Genomic DNA, 22,221 nt, shown 5'->3' on the forward strand with positions numbered 1-22,221 from the left:
ACTTCATGATTCTTCCACCACTCCTGCACAGGAATTCCCTCAGAGCTTGGGCTGTCTTCCTTTTGGTTCTCCCAATGCTTCTTCTAGTCGGGTGCAATTCTCTCTCCATTGCTAAAAACTGGGAATTAACTTGCAAAGAATAGAAGTCTATACTTCATAGAGTTCAAGGTTCTCTACAAAAAGACAGCCAGACAGTGTAGCCAGAAATGGTGGAGTAAAGGTCTGTGAAAAAGAAAACTTAATTCTGGGACAAACTCTGAGGTTTTACCAAATATTTTTGATTTTATTTTTATTTTTATTTCTGTTAAAATAAAAGGTTTAATGTAAGATTTTTGTAGGTGGTTTGTTGAGCTTCCAACATCAATTACAGGATGTCCCCAATTTACGAACATTCAAGTTCTGAACTTTTACAGATAAAGTGGACCTTGCATTAATGAACATTAGTAGTTGCAAACAAATCACATAAGTAGCCTGTGTGTCTGCCGGATATTGTCACTGTTGTGCTTCTGTGTGCCTACAGAACAGGGAGACAGTGTGTGGTATACAGTGTTCAGGCACAGCCTAGATGTCCAGAAGCAAGAGGAAAAGCAGTGTTGATATGTAGGGGACAGCTAGCAAGGGCAAAGCAGTGTCTATGGAAACAGGAGTGAAAATCATTGAACGACTATACTGAGGCAGAAAGATGGTAGACATGGCTCATTCTTCCTGTGTATGTCTTTGGTTTTTCATGCTTTTTGATGTATATTTGTGTCAAAAGTGTATAAAACTCACTTTGTTGGACTTACAAATGACTCTGATTTATGAACATTCTCCCGGAACAGAACTTGTTTCTAAGTTGAGGACTTACTGTAGTATTGAGAAGGGTGTCATGGAAAACCAAATCCCAAATCATCTCTCTCGAAAGCATCAGATCACTCAAATTCTTTAATGCTCAGAGAACAAGCAAAGAGCACAAATTTCCATTGCAGTTATTTGCTTCTTTACAGATCTGTTTCCCTTACTCAGTTGGAAACTTTATCAAAAGCAAGAACTATGCCTCTTCACATCTTTTTATCCCCAGTCTTTTTTGGTGCCTGGTACACAGGCAGTAAATAATTGTCAAATTAATCCATGAAGGTAAACTGAAAGTACACTATTAGTGTTAATTGTACTACTGGCAAAACCTTCCATTGGCCGGTTAATGTGCCCACCATGGCCCTGGTCATCACAATGTCTTTTGAGGCCCAAATTTAAGCACCTTTTTCTTCTCCATGCCAAAAATACAGTCTAAGAAGGCCTCAGTTTGATTTCCACATTTGGATCATGTCGAGTGCAGACCCCAGTTCTATAATCCATTTCCTTGTGAAACTGTTGGCATCTCTGGAGTCGGAAAATAACATCTGCTTCAGTGAGCTGATTACCAATGAGAAGAAAGAGGTAAAGGCCAGCGTTAGGTGGGGTCTGGCTCCGCTTCAAAGCAGGCATATGGCTTCTATCTTAATGAGAGAGTTTACATATTCAGAAAAGATACATCTGCAGGGCAAATTAACTGGTTCAAGACCAGGCACATAGATAGAATGTGGCTCATCAGCTTCTCTAAGTTGATGACACACTGTTTCACATAAGCTATCATTTCTGGGCTTCCTCTCAGCTCCCCCGGCATCACTTCAATGGCTTTCCTGCTTGTCTCAAGGCTGTGCCTCTATAGTGGCCACTCAAGTACTCTATATTTGCTAGATGTCTGCTTGCACGATGGCCTGCTTGCAAGGCAGGTGCTTATGCCGCTGAGCTAAATCCTCAGCCCCTGAGGATCTACTCTTAACTGACATTTGTTTGCATGACCCCTCACATCTGAGTACCAATCCAGCTCTGCTCCCCACCAGCCTAGTCACTCGATCATGCAGTGTCTCCTGATTCCTTTCTGATGTTGTCTGCCCGACCTACCTACAGGGCCCTAAGTTATTTGAGCTCGGCTACCTGTCTGAGTTCAATTCAAGTTTCATCTATTCTGTGAAGTGTCCATCAACAGGGCTTAACACTTCCTGCTCTGAACACCAAAACTAGAGGATTATGTGAAGAAACTCATGTTCTCCATTTAAATATTTCTTAGTTCAAACGTTATTTCAGGGGTAAAATGCACAGGTTTTTTTAAAAAAAATGTCTGTGTCAGCTCACTCCCTGTCCAGTGTGGACCCTGGAGACAGTGTTCCTGGGATTTGGAGAACAGAGAGGGCAAGTGTGGCAGGCAGAGCACTGTGCCCAGCCCCTCCTTTCCACCCCTGCCCTCAAATGTCTCTTTGAATTGTAATGATGCATTAGAGTTATGTCCTGAGGAGTCCATAGGATCAGCCAGAGCTATTTCAGTCGTCAGATAACTCTTCTCAGGAGGATGGAAAGAGCTACATGAAAAGCATTTGTTAATTAGAGTCAGAGTGATGATGGCTTCGAGTGGGACTAGCTGCTCTAAACAGAGGGAGTGCTGTCAGGATGAAACTGAATTATTCAAGAAGTGAGTACACGAGGGTGAAGATGGAAATCCCAAGGGGAATGATGTTCACCCCCGCCCAGCAAAGTCACAGACAGCACAACCCAAGGTATCCGGGGAAGAACAAAAAGACAACACAATCTTCCTTATTTTTTGGACTCTGTATGTAATAGTAGGAAGCTGTGAGTAACACTGAGTTGTTTCTTGTACTTGTTCATGTACCCATTTTTTGGCAATGCAGACAATAACAGCAGGGGCATTCCAGCTTGTAAGGGTCCTGTCAAAGAGATTCCCCTATAGCAGGAGATGGTGCTGATGTGGGGTAAAGGTAAAGACAGCAGGGTAAAATCTAATTGATGAGTTAATGTAGCCTAAAAAGAAGGGGAGACCATTTACCTGATGGAAGCATTGTACATTTTAATGGAAATGTCTAGAAGAAAAAAATCTAAAATACTAGATTAAACTTAAAATCTAATCCCTGCTACTTATTCTATGAATGCTCTTGGCTCTTATAAGACTATGCATTTTTAGAACAAGTTTTCAAATATTTTTGATGATCAACCACAGTAAAAAAAAATCTTGAATCTTGTGCAAATAGATATTTCATGGTCAAAATTATATTACGTATAAGAATAATGTATCTTGATTTTTAATACTCTGGTCTGGTCATTTTAATTTAAAATATGTTGGTCAGGACTCACTAAATTGACTTCATGACCCACTAATGAGAAAATGATGTTAGAGCAATTAGGCATGGCTGACTTCCAAGACCAAACACAAGAGCTGGGACAGGCCCATCAAACCTATCTCCAACTATGTCCTAAGGGCAGCCAGGACTACTATGGGTGAAATATTTCACTTTTTAAAAATAACTTTTGAACTCTGTCGTTTATTATTTTGATCTGTAACTACAGGAGCACTCCTGGGAAACCACAATCGGATGGAAGGGTTTTCGCAGGCATAGGAGTAATCTAGAATCCAAAAATCTACATTTCAATACATGATGATCTTGGGAAGAATAGATGTTCAGAGCAGCATAAGGCTCACTGTCAGACCTCAGGACCCTGTCATTACATCTCCTTCAGCATCCAGTGAAGGTGTCTCAGATGAAGAAAATGCTCAATAAAATGTTAGAGGGCACGTTTTGAGACTAGTAAGGGCTGGAAGAGTGACTTTTCATGTTAAACAGTGCTGTCTCTCTTGATAAACATATGTTCACATTGCTTACTATCAGCCTCAGATTGTAATCCTAGATCTTAATCTCATCTATATTTTCATTAATTAGTGCCATCCCTAGAAGATGTAGAGAAGACAAACTGAACATCTTTTGAAAACCATTAGTCATCAAGCATATAGTATAGTTTATCTTATTTAAATTGTGTCACAAAGCTGGATATGAAGGCACATACTATAATCCCAGTACTCTGAGAGGGTAAAGCAAGAGGATCACAAGTTGGAGCTCAGCCTGGACAACTTAGTGACTCAAAAATCTCCTGCCTCAAAATTTAAAAAAATAATAATAATTAAAAAAAGAAGTAGAGATACAGCCCAGTGCAAAAGCCAACTATGTAACATCAGCTAGCATGCTATGATTGCTATATATTCCATTATAAAATACTGATGAAAGAGCTCAAAGATCTGAATAAGTGGAAAGACATATTGTGTTAATTGTTTGGAAGATTCAACATAGTAAAGATATCAATACTCCCAAAATAAGCTATAGTTTAGGTGATAGTAATCAAAATCCTAGAAGATAAGCTGACTCTAAAATACATAAGGAAGGGAAAAGGCACTACAAGAGCCTTAAAAAAATGAAAAAGAATAATGAAGTTCAAACTCTTTTGTTATAAGTAAATTTTGTAGTAGTCAAGACCAAATGGAATTAATGAAGAGACAGATGCATGGATAAGGACAACAACAAAATTGAGCCCAGAATTAGACTTTTATAAAAACAGTCATTTATTCGCTGATAAGCAAACTGAGACAAGCAAAAAATAGGGTTTTTTTTTTTAACAAATGGTCCCAGAATGATTGACCTTTCATATTAAAAAAAAAAAAAAATTCTCACACTTTTGCAAAACTCAGCTTAAAATGGAGACTGGATCTAAATCTGATGCACAAAACTAGAAAACTGTAAGAAGAAAACCTTATAATCCTTATGGCCTGGGATTAGGTAATGAGTTCTTTAAAGCAACACAAAAATACCATGCAGAAAAGAAAAGTTTGATAAATTAGTCTTTAGCAAATTATAATCTTTTTTTCTTTCACACTAGCAAGAGAATGAGTTATATATTAAAATATGAATTTTTAAAATCATATATCTGACAAAGGACTTATATCCCAAATAATAAATAACTCTTAAAACTCAATAAAAACACAAAAAATTCATGTGCAAAGAATTTTAACACCTCTTCACTTAAGAGGATAAAAGAAGCCAAATACGCATATTAAAAGATGCTCAACATTATTAATCTTTAGGAAAATGAAAATTAAAGCCATAACTTAATACTGTTTTACAGCTACTAGAATGTCTAAGGTAAAAATACTGACAATGCTATATGTGAAAAAGAATGCAGAACAATGGGAACTCCCACGTCTTGCTGGTGGGAATGCAAAATGATGCAGGCATTCTTGGCAGTTTCTAATGAAGTTAGCACATGGGTACTAGTGATCCAGCTCTCTTGAATGTTAATCTGAGAGAAATAAAAGTGTATAATCACGTAAAACACTGCACAGCAGCTTTAGGGTGAAGCTGCCAAAATGTTCTATTGTTCAAAAAGTAACCGTTAAATTGTGGTACATCCATACAATGAAAGTATGGGTCAGCTATAAAAAGAAAATAGATTATTGATATTTGCAATACTTTGGATGAAATCCAGACATCATACTGAACAAGAGAAGCCATTTGGAAAGGTTACATACTCTATGATTTCATTCATATTAAGTTCTTGAGAAGACAAAATTATAGAGATGGAGATGGACCTGTTTTGTGTGATTTACAGTGGTGATTACATAAATACATAAATCTACACATGTGTTAAACTTCATAGAACTGTGTGTCAAAGGGGAAAAAATCCAACAAATAAATAGGTGTAGAAACCACATTTTAAAAAATTTCCATTTTTGGTAATATTTTCAGAGGTCTACCTTGTTCTGCTCCAAATATAGGAAAACATGAGTTTCATGTTTTGTGGAGAGTTTTCAATTTTAATTTTGTCTTCACACAGCAAATCTTCTTTTCTATGCATATGGTTGGTTTTTTCAAATTAGGGAAAACAGAAGCCAAACAGATCTCAGAAAGCCTTTACCTTTCCTTTAGTTGGTTTGTGTACACAGGAGGTGTTTAATATTCAGAGGATTTATAGGGATCAAGGAGTTGAAAAAATTATGTGTACTGGTGACTGGTCAGTCCACACCATTGGGACATAGTGTGTTCCTGTTTGATGGTTGGGAATTTTTAGACAAGTAAAAATGTAAAGGAATTGCAATTTTCAAATATTTATTAAAAATTTTAGATCTTCCATTAATCTCATTTCTCAATATTAATAAATCAACATAGAAATATTATTATCTCTTCTTGTGAATACTTTAATGAAAAGTGATGAAAAGACCAAAAACAAGTTTTCAATCTTGCCATTTCCTTGGTATCTCAAGTCTAGGGAGGTGGAGGCTTCACGATTTGATGCTACTGCTGCCTAGTACTAGTTGTGAGAATTGTAGGTACAACAGACCTCTGGATTGGAGACTTGTTAGCAAGCTAAAGTTCATGACTGACAAGATAAATTTTTTTAATAAAAATTTTTTAAAGGTTACCCAAAGCACATAAATACATAAAACTAGGGGAAAAAAGAATACGTGACTGAGAAAATATTTGTGTAAGAAACCTAAAACCCTTGTAGGTAAGTATGCTGATTTCTTTTTTTGTTCCCAATTTGAAAAACCAATAACAAAACAAAATGACAGGTCACTCAGAAAACTAAGACTAGATGGAAATTTCCTCAACCTTAAAAACTGCATTTACAGAGAATATAAGTAACATTTTACCTGACGGTGAAAATCTGAAAGTTTCCCTCTAAGGTCAAGAAGATACAGACTAACTCTCCCTATTCTTTTCAATGTTGTTATTAAAAGTTCCTAACCATGCAATAAGACAAGAAAACAAACAAGGGGTATCCAGGTTGTAAAAGAAGTAACACTATTTTTATTTGCAGATGGCATAATCTAAACAGAAAAGCCAGTGAAATATTCCCAAAAACTACTAAAGAATACGCTTAGCAATATGACACAACGCATAAAAATAAATTGTACTAGCAACGAACAGTTGGAATTTTACTTTTAACATTTTTAATAGCTTAGAAATATAAAATAATTGAGAATAAACTTTGTAAAGCACAAAGCATGACCAAAAGAAATTAAATAAGAACTAAATAAATGAAGAGATATTCCTTTTCCTTGGTTAGTAATATTAATTATATGTAGTGATGGATTTATTGTGGGATTTTCATCCCACAATACTGTCACACAATCGTATACATGCATATAACATGTTTCTGTCATATGTGCCTTCCCTAAGGCCCTCCCTTGTCCTTTCCTCCCCTCCATGACCCCTGTCTTTTCTCTAATATTCTCCTTCTGGAGGGATTGTTTTTGTTCAAGAATTGTAAGACTCACCACTGTTAATTTGTTAATGATACCCACTTTAATGTGTAAATTCTATGCAAAGCGGACTGAAATCCTAGGATGCTCTTTTGGACAACTTGAGAAGTCAATATATATAGAAAGTCAATTGTTCTAAAAAAGCCAAAACATTTTTGCAAAGAGCAAAGTTGGACACTTATCCTATGCACTAGATAATTTAAAACACAAAATAACAGAAGGGAGTAACCCTTATTTTACTTTGCAATGGTGAAAATAACATAAAATAAAAGGTGTTTTCCAGCTCCAATATTTCATTTTAAGATGTATATACAACTAGGCATGTGGATGATATATTTAATCTCATACCATTTGAGGAAACATCAAAGTACATGGGAAGGACTAACCTGAAAAAAGAAAAGGACTTATACAGACTATCCAGAAAAATACAAATGACAGTCATAAGAGACTGAGGAAACAGAGGCTGGTGTGGCTCGGTAGAAGGGGAAACAGTAAATGGGATGTGCTGAGAGGTGGTGAGCACATGCAGGAGCCAAGCAGGTGCTGGAAGCCCTACCCTGCAGTCAGCATCACTGGATTCAGTCTGAGGTTTGTTTGCAGCACAGAATTCTCTAGAAATCTAATTCTTGTATCTTTGCCTACACCATGCACTTTAATCTTCGGGAGTGGGAGCCTGGAACCTGCACTTCAGCAATCTGCAGGTGAGCTGCTTGCTCATAAAATGTAGAAAAACCTAATGGAGGTGACTGACAAGGATTCTTGTAAATTCAAAGAATCTCATATTTTCTCTTTCCTTTCCTAAAGATCTCCTATCATTCATGTTGTTAGATAAATATGAGTGGGCCTTCCTATAATTTGCAGTTAACTCTGTTTTCCAAGCAAGTGCATGAGAAATGAAACCTTGGAGCACAAACTCTGGGAAAGGTTTAATTGTGCGATGACTCAGTGTCTTCTTATATATGACAGTTATCATCGCAGAACATCAAGCTTACACACCGATTGCTATCTTCACTTCATTGCCAGGTTTCCAGCAATTTGTGGACCAACTGTAGCCTCATACTCAATGAGAAACACTCAGTAAAGACTCTAACTCAGGGGGCATTATGGTTACAATATAGGCTGTATAAAACCTGTTGACCTAGCTTTTTCAAAGTCACAAATCTTGGCTAGCAGAATCATTAAACAAGATGCCTAAGCATATTTCATGCGTTTGGGATTATGTTCATAAAAATAATATTATTACTTTCACATTAAGGAAAAAACCCAAATAATTGCCACCTGAAATCTACACGTAGTTTCATGGCAAGAAGAAACGTATCATTTGGTTACAGTGCAATGACAATTATGCATCTCATAAACATCACTTAAAGCACCTTGAACCTACAACATTCATTCCTAGGTACACAACAGCAGAAGAAAGGGTAGGAGCTATCCCACACAAACCAAACAAAAAGCAAAAATGGAATAAAACAACAAAAAAACAGGAAACAACTTTATCAACCCACACAATGTTATGTAGTATCAAGAGTAAATACATGCACATTTAGGATTGTTAGGTCTCTCAATGAACTGATTCCTTCTATCTGTATGAAATAACCTTTAACTCAATAAATACTCTTGGCCATGGAGTCAGTCAACTTTGTCTGACATTAATATAGCTATACTATGTTGCTTATATTTAGCATGTGCATGGTATATCTTTTCCAATCTTTTAACTTTCAACCTGGTCTTTTTACTTGAAGTACTTCTCCTGAAACCAGCATAAGTTGAGAGTTACTGTCCTTATTATTTTCCTAGTCTGACAATCTGGGAAAATTAGTCTATGAATTGGATGGTTTAATTCATTCCCAATTCATCTAACTATTGATATGGTTGGATTTAACTCTGATACTTTTATGTGTGTTTTGATTTGTATCTGTATACTTTTTTATCTCTCCCTTTTTCTTTTGAAATAATCAGCTAATTTTCAATATTTAACTAGGTATTCTTTGGTGGCCTTTTTTATAAGTCCTCCCTAAGAATTAAAAATATACATGCTTTTCCTATCACTGTCTAAGTTCCATTAAGATTGTTCTATTCCACGGATAAGGAACTTGTGAGAGTGGTTTTTTAAAATTTTAGTTAAAGAAAGACTAAACAAAACAGAAAATAGGTAGAAATAATACATACATTCAGAGAAAAAAAATAAACAGTAAGAAGTCACTAGTTGAGGTTTACATATTGTTGTTTTACAAATAGTTGTTCAAGATGCAAAAATGAAACATGTAAAATGGGAATTCAAACAGCGAGACTGCAAACAGTTCTGTTCAACTGTCCAACAAAAACTCAATAACATGGTTGTCAATCCTATACACTTAAACATACATGCAGTTATCCATATCTTCATTTATGTTTAGATTAAACAAACTAAAACAGGTTAAAATCATTCTGATCAACGAATATTAGTATTGCTGGATTTTATATCATGATACTCCAGGATCAGGACTGGGTACTGTAGTGTCTTTTGTTAAAATTTAATTTAAAGAAAGACTAAACAAAACAGAAAACAAGTAGAAATACATAATCTCAAAGAAAAAAACCGTAAGAAATCACTAATTGATGATTACAGATTGTCTTCTTACAAATAGTTATTCAAGATACTAAAGTGGAGCATATAAAAGTGGGGATTCAAACAGTTTGATTGGAACCAGTTCTGTTCAACTATCCAACAAAAATTTAGAAATATGGTTATCAATCCTATACACTTAAACATACATGCAGGTATCCATATCTTCAATTATGTTGACATTGAATAAACCCAAGCAGGCTAATATTACTCTGAACAAAGAATAATACTATTGCTGGGTTTCACATTATGACACTCCAGGATCAGCACTGGGTACTTTAGTGTCTCTTTTTCTTCAAAGTATCTGTTCATTTCATCATGTGTCATAAGATCAGTTTTCATAAACTGTTTATAGGTTCTACACATGCATGAGTCTTAACATGTATTTCTATCCTTTCTATATTAGACGGAGAAACAAAACAAAGCAAGGCAAAACAAAACATATTCCTACAAACACATGAAATGAAATAAACATATGAGACCATTGTACAAAGAGTTCTACCATGGTTCCTGTGTTGTCTCTTGCTATCTCCAATAGAACTGGCTATATCATCAGACATGGTATAATTGAATATGTCAGTACATAACAGTATTAATAAAAACACAACTTTGTATATAGTATAGAACTTCAAAACCCAGCAGTTATCAAATCACAATATGTATTATAGAGTCTTGTCATCTTCAGTGTAGTTGCCTATATGCTCAGACTTGATACAATCAATCACATCAGTTTTGAATAAAATCTTCTCTGCCTCATTTCTGTTATGCTCTTTTTTTGCCATCAGTTGTCTGCTTATCTTCTTCATTCTGTTTTCTGCTCCATTCATTGAGGTCTCTCTGTCACTGTTCCTGGAATCCTAGTACTTTTCTCTCTCTCTAGAATGCCTTGCAGTATTCTCTGTAGACTTGGATTGGTGGTTGCGAATTTCCCAAGTTCCTCTTTGTCTTGGAAGCATCTTGTTTCTCCATTAATTTCTAGAGACAGTTTATCAGGGTATATCAATCTGGGATGGAGGTTATTTTCTTTCAGGGCTTGGAATATTTTGCTTCAGGCTCTTCTTGACTTGATGGTTTGTGTTGAGAAGTCTGCCATTATTCTGATGGGCCTTCCTTTATAGGTTATCTGTTTCTTGTCTCTAACAGTTTTTAATATTCTGTTTTTATATTGAATTTCTGGGATCTTGATTATTATATGCCTGGGTGTAGCTCTGTTTTGGTTGTAGGTGGCTGGAGTTCTGTATGCCTCATATATCAGAATATCATTTTCTTTTCCTATGTTTGGGAAGTTTTCCTTAATTATTTCTGTGAATAACCTTTGCTTCTTCATTCACATTCTTTATTCTTAAGTTATAGATCATTTTGTTATCTTCTAGCCTTTGTATTGTTACAGCTTGTTTCTTTGTTATTTTAAAATTTTTTCCCTTTCATACTCCCACATTGCAAAACTGTCCTCCAGTTTGGATAATGTATCCTTAGTTTCTTTCAAGCTGATTTGACGTGTTTCCATAGAGTTTTTAATTTCCTGGTGATCTCTTTGAATCTGTTTCATGTATTCTATATTTTTTATATTCTTCATTAAATGGTTCTCTCCTTTGTTTGAGTTCCTCCCTTCTTCAGTCTGTGTCTGCTTGGGGGTACTTAGTATCTCTTTTATTAATCTTATATCTTGTGTTATTTGGCTAAATATTTCACTTTTGAACTCATCTATGAGGTCCTGAATATATCTCTTTATGTCCACTGGCACTGTGTCTGAGATTGCATGTTTGATGTTCTCATTCTCCTTTGTATTTACCTGTCCTGGGTCCATGTTCTCAGGGTTGGGACCCGGGGACTTTTTGTTGTTACTTCCTCTTCCCATCTTTTTTGCTTCTTCCAGAGGCCCCAGTTTCTTTCTTTATTGGTTAGAATTCTTCTGAAGCACGGTGGCTAGATGACCCTTCCCACTGCCGTGGTCTAGTGAGTTGCAGGGGTGGACAGCGTTTACTAGCCCCTCCTCTCCGGGTCAGTCAAGCTGCTGTGGCCTGCACCAACAGTCAAACTTCTGAGGTTTCACTGGCCAATCATTATTTTCTAGGTCTTTTCAGTGGACAAAGGTGATAATACTGACTCCGGAGTCATACGACAGCCCCATGAAGGTGTTTTTAATTGACTCTTTCTTTGTTCTGTTGTTGTCATGTATTTGACTGCCCCAAATGTTAGAGCTCTTCATAATAATTTTTTTTACTTTAACATTAACTAACTTATAAAGTATTTCTTAAAGAAATATTTATAGTTGCTAACAAAGGTCATAGGCCACACAATGATATTTTGATAAATATGGCAGTGGTCCCATAAAGCTATAATGGGGCTGTGTCCCCTCATGATGTTGTAGTGGTAACATTATAATGCAACACATTTCTCATATTTGTGGTGATGCTGATGTAAACATCACTTTTATACTGATGTAGAAGTATAGCATATGAAACTATGGATATGTACAGTTCATACTTTGTAATGATAATAAATGACTATTGCTAGTTTATTTACTATACTGTACTTTTGATCATTATTTTATAATTCATTTCTTGTAGTTAGAAGAGAAGCTGTAAAGCAGCCTCAGGGAGGCCCCCTCAGAAGGGATTTCAGAAGATGCTGATGTCACAGATTGAAGACCTTCCAATAGGACAAGATGTGAACTGTCGCAGTTACTTTTCTCATTGTTGAGACAAAATATCCACCTCCCAAAGTCAGAAGCAGAAAGGTTTATTGTAGTGCACAGTTTGTAGAGGTTTCGGTTCAGTTCATAGTCGGCTGACTCCAAGGCAGGGTAGCATGGCAGAGGGACAACAGTTCATGGCAGGCAGAAGGGAGCAACGCAGCAAGGGATGCCAGCGGCCCTCTTTCTGTGCCTTGTAGTCCGTTCAGGATCTGTGACCTTAGGGCAGGTGGCCCTCACACCCAGGGCGAGTCTTTCTGTATCCCACACATAGAACAATGCCAAAACAATCAGTGGACTGATTTAGTAATCACATACCCTTAACCCAACACTCTAAGTCTAACCTCTGAAAAGTCTGAGACTTTGTGGAGATATCTAGATAGAAGCTGCACTGAAGAACCTGGTCTGCGTAGGTCTACAACAGCAGGTGTCTGTGTCATTGTTTTAAATGCAGACATTTGAAAAATAAAAATTAACAAATGTTAAAGTAGAAAAAACTCTTGGCTACTTTGTTCCTTCGTTATGTGTTGTCACACTCCTAGAATGTACTTTTTTCCTACTTTTCTTGACCCAGTTTCACTCTGCAGAGGCTGTTTCTTTTCCTACCTTTAATAAATGTAAAACTTTACTACCATAAAAAATCTTACAGAATAAGGACGTGAAGAAAGAAAATATTCATCTGTGAACAGCTATATTGTTCTTACAAGATTGCAATCATCTAATGAAAAATTTTTCAGATCATATCTCCATCATTAAGTGACACACAAATATATTTGATACACAAATGTATTCTTTCTGTAGCTCTGAGTTTCTAACTGGTACCATTTTCTCTTTGAAAATTTTTCATGTAAAACCAAAAAAAAAAAATTTAGACTCTTTAGTTTTTATATTCAGTTCTGCTGGTGCAATATTCTCATACTATATCTAAAAGATCTTTTATGTAATTCAATTTAAAAATAATTCACCTGATGTGAAATTCTAGATGATGAGTTTTGAAAAGATGTCACTCCGTTGACTTCTGGTTTTCCCTGCTTTTGAAGTTGTCACTTACTGTAATCATTGTTCCCACTGTTTAATGTGTCTGTATTCTCTGACTGCTAAGATCCTTTTTATTTATTGTTGGTTTGCAGCAGTTTGTCTATGATGTGCTTAGTCATGATTACCTTAATGTTTACCTCACCGAGGCTCACTCAACATCCTTGGTTTATGGACTGTAGATTTTGTTTTTAATAAATTCTGAAAATTTTGAACCATTATTTAAAAAATATTTTTCTCTCTATTTTTATTCATTTATTTTGTTTTCTTTCCTGGAAATCAATTTATACCCATGTGAGGTCCCTGCATTTATTGAATGTGTCATTGAGACTCTGTTCATTTTTTCTCCCTCTGTACTAAAATTTGAAAGAACTCTATTGATCTGCCTTCAGGTTCACTGATTTCTTTCCTGTGTTCTCAATAGGTTATTAATCACATTTAGTGGTTTTTAAGATATCAAAATAGTGTGTTTTTCTTTTTTAAAATTTCCATTTGTTTCTTTTCAGTCTCTGAATCTTATCTGAAATTTGTATATTTTATGAGTAGTTATATTAACATCGATACATTTTATATTAGTATATCCCTATGGCTTCTACAACTTAAGTACAATAGCCATTGTAAGCACATGTCTGTTAATTCCAGCATCTCAGTCAGTCTATTCATACACATTGACATTTCTTTTTCCATTACATTTTTACATCTTTTGCATGTCTAGCAATTTTTTGTTGTGAACTGGGCAATGAGACGATACACTGTGGAGACTCTGTAAATGCTCTGTAATCTGTTACCTTACCCAGAAGAGCATCAAATTTTGTATAAGCAAGCAATCAAATTACTAAGAAATCTCCATTGACTTCTAAACGGTTGGTTTCTTACTAAATTGAATTAATTTTTGTTTCTTCTTAGCCTGAAAGTGAACCCATTAGTTGTTACATGGACTTTTTTCTTAAAGGCTCTGGTATTTCAATGCAAAGTCTAAAGTGTTTACTAAGCTCTTTTAACTTGTCAAAGACTCACACTCCTAACTCTAGTTTTCACATGCTTTCAGCAGCTGAAATCTTTCCTTAGCTTTTTTAGCCTTCTAGATGTTATGCTTCCCCTGGGATCCTTGGAATCCTACTCAGGCATTTATGGCTTAGAAGCCAATTAAGCAATATTTTTCTTTTAGAAATTTCTTTCTTTTAGAAAGAAAAATATTTCATGATCTCATTTATATGTGGAATATTTTTTAAAGGAGCTCAAATATACAGAGAATACTCACTAGTGGGGGCAGGGGGAGAAATGGGGAGAAGTAGATTAAAAGACACCAAATAGCAAAGATATCGAATGAATACGTTTAGAAACCTCATGTACAGAATAATAGCAAAAGTTAATGAAACTGAACTGTACTAGAGATTTTTGTTAAATAAGTAGATTTTAGCTGTTTTTGTTACTAAAGAGAAGGTAAAATGTTACATATGTTAACCTGCTTCACTATAGTAAATATAAATATATGTGTATATTTGTAAGTCTTAAATATACACAGTAAAATTTATTTTGTTTTAAAAGAAGTCAATTAAGGATTCAAAGGGACGTAATGATTTCACTTCAGCACCACTACCATGGCTTCCTCTTTTCTTTCCCCGCCCTCAATTTCTATCTATGCCACCTTCTTTTCTCTGTCTCTTGAGTCCGAGAAGACTGAATTTTCTGCTTAGGTTCTAACACTCTGCATAGTACTTGGCCTGGGACTCCCCTCAGGGGCCAACGCTTTCCTTCATATGTCAAGTGACTCCCATTTCCGCCTACTTCTGGTCATTTCCAATACCTTCAATGGTCACTTTTTAAATATTTCACCCAGAAGTCAGCTTTTTCATCTGCAGGACCATTAGTCCAATGCATACCACTGCGCCTTTGTGGGACGTGGGTTCTAATGTGCAGTCGTGACATTCATTGCTCCATTCCTTCACAATGCCTTCTCCCAGGGACTGTCTCCTACCATTATTCAGAGACTACAAGCTAATGGTGCGGGAAACTGCTCCAAATCCCTTATAATGCCAAACTGATTATTTTGTGCTATGAAAAGCTAATCCAATTACAGTCTATCACTTTATTCACTTTCACTTTTTCTGATAAAATAAATACATTATCTAGAGATACTCATAGGGTGTGGCTGAAACATAACTCCAACAAACCCAGTGTAAGTATCTTTAAGCACAGTAGCTCCTTTCAGTACACAATACTTTGGAAATGAGCTTACATTTTTATTTCACTCCATGGTATGGCAGAGTGCAGTGGACTGTTAGACCAGCTCTCACATAACTCTATGGAAGACGGTAGATGACTATCTTCTTGACTGTGCAAGGGGATAACACCCTAGCAGTGGACAGAGCTTTCTCTTCAAGTTAAACCTGTGCCCAACAGAGTAAGGAGTCGTCCTGATACGGGACAGCATGGCTATATCCACTGTATTTCCCTCAACTTCTAAGTTTGCAGAGTAAATATCAGTCTGACTGAAACCTAGGGTGTCACCTGACACTTGGTTGAGACAGCTTTGGAATTTTTACATTTGATTGATTGATTACAGGGATTGAATGCAGGCTACATACCTAGAACACTACATACCTAGAACACTTTTTATTTTTTATTTTGAGTCAGAGTCTTGTTAAATCACCTAGTTGCCCAGGCTGATAATCCTCCTGTTTCAGTCCCAGTGTGTTGGAATTATATATAGCCTGTTGTTATGGGAGGAGACTGACTAGGAGTTGGGTGTCCTAGGCTATGATCTAAGATTATGATCAGGGTGACCAGTGGTAAGTCATCCTATTCAAATCTTGTTTTATCTGTAAAATGCAACAAAATTTCACAAGATCCATTAGAGGGTGACATTAAACATAGTGTGCAATTTATACAATGGAATATTACTCAGTGATAAAAAGGGATAATCTTGAGGCTTTCATAGGTAAATGGAGGCAACTTGAGACCATACTTATAAGTGAAATAAGTCAAACTCACATTTGTAAATATCGTATTTTCTCCCGTGTAAAAAAAGAACTAAAAAAGTAATAAGATCCAAAATATACAATAGATATTGTGATAATAAAAGAAAAAGAAAGTGATCAAAATGAAAGAAAAACTGGAATAAGGGAAAGGAGAAAAGGAAGAAAGGAAAAAGTTATATGTATGTAGGTGTACATATATAACTGTATGTATGTATATATATGCATGATAATTAACTATACTACTAATCTCTGTTAGTTCATCAAAAAGAACAGTTTGTGCTGTCGTTGTTTGTTTGATCACTTTTTATGCCTAGATTTTGTAACCTGAACAACTACTTCTAAGATAACAATATGTAATATATAACGAGTGTTAATTTCTTACTATTTTTTTGAAATTCTGTATTATTTCCATCCTTTTTTTTGTTTTGCTTTTTTAAATAAATAAAAAATAGAAAAAGAATAAAAATAAAAAAGATAGTGTGAAATCTTCTTCAAAATTACTAGGCATTAAGCAAACGTTATTTTTTTAAAATTTTATTTAAAAGGAAAAAGAGAAAAAACAAAACAAAGCAAAGTGGTGTAAGGGTACAAGTAATACAGAACTACAAAAAAAAAAAAAAACAGTAACAAAATCACCACTTAATAGATTACACATTATCATCTTAGAGATAGTTGCTCAAGTCACAGTATCAAAGCATACAAAGTAAACATTCAAACAGAGAGACTGCAAACAGCTGTGTTCAATGATCCAACCAAAAACATTAATATGGTCAGCTATTTAACACCCGTAAACACACTTGCAGTTGTATCTTTTAGAGCACTTTTTTTCCCTCTCTTTTTTACAACAAAATTTACACATTTTGGGTTTTATTACTCCTTAGTTTTTATTACTTTTTTTAAAAAGAGAATAAAGTCAAATATGGCAAAACAAAGCTGTCAGTCAAAACCAAGGATAGACATAGTACATGATGTAAAAACAGAGTACAAGGTTATCAACAATGGTTACCATAATGTCTCTTGTTTCCTTTAAAAGAATTGTCTATCTCATTAGGTATTATAAAGTTGAACAAAACAGTAGAGAACAAGACCAACAAAACTTAAACATTGTAAACATTACAGGACTTCCAAAGGAGATAATAGTCAAACCAGAATGGGCATCTTAGTGAATCTTTTTGCCTTCAAAGTAGTTGCCTATCCCCTCAAACTTGATACTATCATACAGAATGAAACAGAGTCTAATCAGTCAAAACAAGATAGTGGGAGTATTACAGGACTTCAAAACAAGTTAATAGGAAATCAAAAAAGTTATTATAATATATCCTACTAATTTTTAAAATTTTTCCCCTTAATTAAAAAAAACCATAAAAAATAGCTAAATATTTTTTTAATGAATAAGGGAGAGATTGAGATAAAAGAGGACATAACAACATAACAATACAGGTCAAAGCATGACTGGCAAACGTTATTTAAAAAAAAAAAACAATATTTTCTCCATTGTAAAGCTCATTTTCTTGACCAGTAGGAAAAAAAAGTAAAGGTCCCTCCTGTGGTTCAGAGTGGTTTGGATAGTCTCCAAAATTTCATGTGCTGGAAGAGTGGTGGCCAATGGAATGGTTTGGAGGGGTGGTGTATCTTTAAGAGGTGTGGTGGAGGGTGGGGATTATTATGAGAGCCCCTTCCTCAGACATGTGCAAACAACGTAGGGTTGGTTATTACAAAGCAATGTTGTCCCTGTGGGCTTGGCCATGCTACCTGCAGCCATTTTCTATTTTGTTTGTACAATGGGTTCCTCACCAGACCCCAGGCCGTGTCATTTGGACTTTCCAACCACTAGAGTCACTAGCAAAATAAAGCTATTTTCTTTATCAAATTACCAGCTTCAAGTATTTTGCTGCAGCAACACAAGCCAGACTAAGCCCCCATTTGGGGAGATTATTACAAGGTCACCAGTAGCTTGATGAATGTCATCTGTTTATGGAGGTGATGGAATCCCCACTTGGTAGCTCATTTGTACACTTTCCTGGAATGACTAGCTCACAAATTTGCGAAGAGTTATGCATGTTCTATTGTACCGGGCTACCTCTTTTAGTCTTCACAGTCTGGGTTTATGCTGACATAAGAGAAATGTAATCATTTTTCTGGCTCTGAAGGTTCTTGGTCATCTTAAGCACACTTTCTTTCTTCTTGGAATTGGTACAAAAAAAATCCATGACACAGTTCCCCCAAGCCACAGAGCTCTTCCAACGAACAAGTCCCTTAAGGGCCCTGAGACTTGCTTTTCTCCCCTATAAAACGAAATAATAATTCTGTACAGTCATTTCTATATGATCAGCCTTGTGTGTGAAAGCATAAATCCACAAGTAGCATCTGACATCCTTTGGTGGAATGGAAGTGCAGAATAATTTTATTCAGGCAATCCAGTGAAATGTAAGTTCTTTTTCTTTGTCATGGTGCCAAAACAAACTGAAGTTAAGATTTTTTTTTTTAAAGGGGAAGGGTCTTGTACAATTTAATTGATGTTTTAAAGGATTAATATAAGTTTTAAGTTAAAAATACATAGTGCTGTGTAAGTTAAGTACAAATTTACCAACACTGCCAATAAAAGAGAGAGAGAGAGAGAGAGAGAGAGAGAGAGAGAGAGAAAGAAAGCAAGCAAGCCTGAAGTGCTGGCGATTTTGGTAGAGATGTGACATAATCAGCAATGTACTTTCCGAGTGGTCTGGGAGAAATTAGTATAACTGTGACGGCAAACCTTTCAGAGATGAGCGCCCAAACTGCAACCCCACGCCCACTTATCTATCACGCTTTGCCAGCACTGCACTTAAACCTGAATACCGCCCACCATACAAAAGCTGGGGCAACTTGGCTAGTGTGCTGGCAGACATGGCTCTGTGTGTCCACTGCGGGTGCGGCTATAGGTTTGTCACCTCTAGTCTAGAATAACTGTGTTCTCTCTTCCATTAAAATAGGACCACGCAACCAAAGGCCTAGCTCAGTGCCTGCTTGGCAAGTGCAAGGTCCTGGGTTCAATTTTCTGTACCAAGACATAGCAGAACCTTACAGTTGGTAAAGATTCTTTCAAACACTGCTATGACTGGTAAAAATTCACTTCTTCCCCTGAACCTTTTCAGAAATGTTCTCCATGTTCTCCAAATGTTCTCCAAGCTGTTCCTCTGACCCCTGTTTCCTTAACTATCTTTTGTCAATCATTTTGTTGATTTACTTTTGTGTATGTGGTGCTGGGGATCAAGCTCAGGCCTCCTTTGTCCTGGGCGTATGCTGTAGCACTGTGTGTGCTCCCGGCCAGGCCTTCCCCTCCTAGCTGCTCATTCTCTCTAACCCTAACCCTTCTACAGCCTTCCCTCGTCCGCTTCCCCACATTACCGTCATCATTGCAGTTACCACATTGTTTTAATAAATGCAAATTTAAATCCAAGCTGCCTGTTTTTATCTGTAGTGTTTTGTGGTCATTCAGTTCTAAATATTTCATAAATTTCATTATTATTTATTCTCTGGTTCATTAATATGTATAAGATTATTTTAGTTTCCCAACATATGGCATTTTTCTGGCTCTTTTGTTGTTCTCAGTGTCTAATATTATTGTATGGTAGAAAGATAATGTGGTTTGTATTATCAATTCTTTGGTATTTCTTCAGAATTTTTTTTGTGGTCTGCTGTGTGGTCACTGTATCTGATGAGTACTTGAGAGGAATGTGAATTCTTTCTTTGAGGAATAAAGTCTTCCATTAGGCCTTTTTTATCTGGCACGTGAATGATGTTGTTCAAATGTCTAAGTTTCTATCAAAGCCACTTTGGTTGGTTTTTTTAAAGAAACATGAAAAATATTCCCTATTAAGGTAGATTGTGTCAAATGTATTCAGTAAATAAGGATGTTGTTTTTTAGAAACAACAAACTATGTATTACACTTGCTTCTCTGTGAATTGCTCTTTAAATCATGACCTTCTTTATTCTGAATGATGATTTTTTTGTTTTGTTTTTGTTTGACTGGTATGTCCCTTGCAAATACCAGTCTTTATCTATTGTCCTCTTGTTTTCTTTTTGCATTCTTTCAGTCTTTATGTATCATCGTATTTTGGATATCATTTATAGATACTATGCAGAGAGGGATTTTGTTTTCTAAAAAGATGCTGAAGATCTCTACCTTTGAAAACATTGGTTTACTTGGTTTATTACTACTGACATATTTAGACTTTTCTACTATATCTTGTTTTGTTCTATTTATTACACGTTTTAGTTTATTTTTCTCCTTCTTTCACATAAGATCAAGCCAGCCTTCTTTAGCCCTCTCTTTCTTTTGTACTTTTACCCTGCCATCATTCTTTGAGAGTTGTTCTTAAATTTTTAAAACATACTTGCTTAAAGTCCAAAGTGAACAGGTCTCCATCTTCCTCTTAAATAATACAATGAATTTGTATTTTATAATTTCAGTCTCTCCCACTTCCTTTGTCTATATTACTGTCATCTAGCATTTTAGTTCCCTGTTATTTGAACAACCCCTTAATTGACCTCTTTTTTTAAAAAAACAAATAATGCATTGTGATGCTACCGATGTCTTTCAAATTTCTTCCCTCACCATCCCTCCTTCACTCCCCTCTCACTTTGAATCTATAATTCCTATTTCCTGAAGTATATCTATAATGAGTTCTTTCAGGGAAGACCAGAAGTTGGTAAATTCTCTGTTTTTGCTTCTCTGAAAATGTCTGTTTTCTTCACATTTGCATGATAATTGAGTTTGAATTATTATTATTATAGGTTAATATTTCTTTTCTATCCATATTTGAAGATACTATTCTGTTAGGCATCTATTTTTTTTGCTAAAGACTCAGCTGTCAGTTTAGCTGCAGTTTTCTATGTAAAGCACCACATATTATTTTATAAAATGATCATATTTCTTTATTCCACATATCCCAAATGCAGTACTTGTGAATTTTTTTGCAGAGTGGGTTTTGCAGAGTCCTGTGAGAATCTGATGGCAGAAGTCAGCCCCATATTAGCTTCATAGGACACCAGAAGGTTCAGAGATTCCTTGAAATTGTATCTTTAAATCCTGTTGAGAATTTCTGCCTAGAAGGGCCCTAAAACAAACAAACAAACAAACAAAGGACTTAATGAGTGTGTGTTAAATTAAAGAATTAATGGGTACAAACCTGAATGGTGAGTCTTAGGGAATCCTGGGTGTCATGTTTTCAGACTTGCTGTTACTCGATCAAACATTTCCAAGAAGGATTATTTCTCAGTTAGTGAAAATATAATATGAACAGAAAAAGAGCAAATCTCACTTCTTAGAGATATATCTCTGTTTTAAGGGACAATTTGACTATTAATAATAACACTGTCAAAAAGGTAGCTGTTTACTTTATTTTTTGTGAGTTCTTTTTATTTTAAAAAAGCAAAACAGAAGATATGAATTACACAGAATTTCAAAAAAGTAGGAAATTATCACTAATTAATAAATTGCATATTGTGATCTTAGAAGTAGTTTTTCAGGTTACAAAATTTAGACATAAAAAATGATCAAACATTCAAATGATGAAAGCACAAACTGTTCTTTTGGAAGAACTAACAGAGATCAGTGGTTTAGCTACCTATCTTGTGTATATATACATTCATACATATTTATAGGTATACCTATATACATATAATCTTTTCCCTTTTCCTTCTCTCCTTTCACCTATCCCATTTGCTGTTTCCTTTTGAGCACTTTCATTCCCTCTCATTAGCACAATATCTATTGTACATTTTAAATCTTATTATTCTGTTTTT

The sequence above is a fragment of the Cavia porcellus genome, unplaced genomic scaffold (assembly GCF_034190915.1).
Source record: "Cavia porcellus strain 051 isolate PalLab524CR breed Dunkin Hartley unplaced genomic scaffold, mCavPor4.1 scaffold_2, whole genome shotgun sequence".
Lineage (NCBI taxonomy): Eukaryota > Metazoa > Chordata > Mammalia > Rodentia > Caviidae > Cavia > Cavia porcellus.